This window comes from Solanum tuberosum, unplaced genomic scaffold (genome assembly GCF_000226075.1).
Source record: "Solanum tuberosum cultivar DM 1-3 516 R44 unplaced genomic scaffold, SolTub_3.0 scf00130, whole genome shotgun sequence".
Lineage (NCBI taxonomy): Eukaryota > Viridiplantae > Streptophyta > Magnoliopsida > Solanales > Solanaceae > Solanum > Solanum tuberosum.
The window spans coordinates 254,804-256,223 of record NW_006239060.1 but is presented as its reverse complement, the minus strand read 5'-3'; the positions used below and the strand labels follow the sequence as shown (position 1 = coordinate 256,223).

At 26.1% G+C, this 1,420-nt stretch overlaps 1 long non-coding RNA gene across 1 annotated transcript; it reads right to left on the bottom strand.

Moving 5' to 3' along the window:
• Positions 1 to 663: 663 nt before the first annotated feature.
• On the bottom strand, positions 664 to 1,189 carry LOC107061395 (uncharacterized). The gene is made up of 3 exons (XR_001473946.1): positions 1,093 to 1,189; positions 969 to 998; positions 664 to 733 (listed from the first exon to the last, which is right to left on the bottom strand). It is a non-coding gene; the product is annotated as an uncharacterized lncRNA (long non-coding RNA).
• Between the last annotated feature and the right edge of the window lie 231 nt (positions 1,190 to 1,420).

Sequence of the window (1,420 nt, the reverse complement as noted above, 5' to 3'; positions counted from 1 at the left end):
TTGAGTTTGGTGCTTTCAAAAAAGGTACTTGTATTTTATTGAGTTTTGCAGGGTGCGTAGAACCAAAAATGGAAAAAAGTTGATACCATTAAATGTGACCATAATTGATGATAACTTTTTAATTCGCATTCCATTTGATTTAGTGGTAAAATTAGTTAGAATATCTTTACCTACGTTGGTTTATTTAATTTTTCATGAAATATTATAGTAGATTCAACAACAACAACAAAAAACAGGATAAACATGATAACAATTAAATTTGAAAATAAGTATTGAAATAACACTAGAATATCAAGATAATTTTAGGCAATTCATAAGTAAAGTTGCTCCTCCAAAAGAGTAAGAGACTATAACTATTTTATTTTTAATTTAACACTAAGATGATAACATTGCAATCTCATAAAAGCTTCTAAGGCAAGTTTACTCTTCATCAATCATTATTTTTGCATATTCGATAACATTTAGAACCTCTTCATTCTGCAAAAAAAAAAAAAGACGAAGAAAACGTGTTAATCATATATAGGATATATGTTATACACATTGTTAACTTCAATATATATGATGAGATGAACACTAACCTTTTCAATTTGTTGGTCAACCTCCTTAGATAGCCTGTCTTCATCAAAAGTTAAGCAAGTAGATACACTCCTCCTTTCAATCAACCAATGTGTTCTTCTTGTAGAGCAATGAATGTTGAAGCATATGTGTCACCTTTTCTATTTCCTTCAATGTTCTAAAAAAAAAAAATAGTAAGCAAACATAAAGAAAAAAATCATGAAGAATTTAAAAATAGATAAAATTTGACATAGAAATAATTTAACCATATATAAAAAATAGGTGTTTTTTAATCGTGAAAGTAAGATAAATTATATTTTATAATATATACATAAAAATAAATTTGGATGCACAATTGATGGATGTTATTAATTAAGAGCGGGAGGAGGAGAAAAAATTAAAAAGAAACTCACTTGATAAGTGCTTGATATCTCTCGAATTCTCTAAAAATGGTAAGCAACATTAAAAAAATTCATGATTATATAAAATAAATAAGATTTAACTTATATACACTAATAATGTAAAGAAAAAACTCACTTGATGACAAGTTCTTGTTGTGAAGTAAAACCCCTTCTTGAAGAAGCCATTGAAACAAAAGAGAAAATTAAGAATCAAGATGGTCTTATTGTGCTTATTTTTCATATGACTTGGTTCTCATAAGAGGAGAAAGTCCTTTAAATAGATGAATTTCATGATGTTCTTACAAAAATTAATGGTCAAAGTTCAAGAAAATGATAAGATATCAGTCAACTATGAAATTAAATTTTTTTTTTTTTTTTTTGCATATCTTTGAAATATGGTAAAGAAAAAAAAGATTCTATAGCTTAATAGTCAAAGTTCAAGAAGAAAATGATAAGAAATCTGT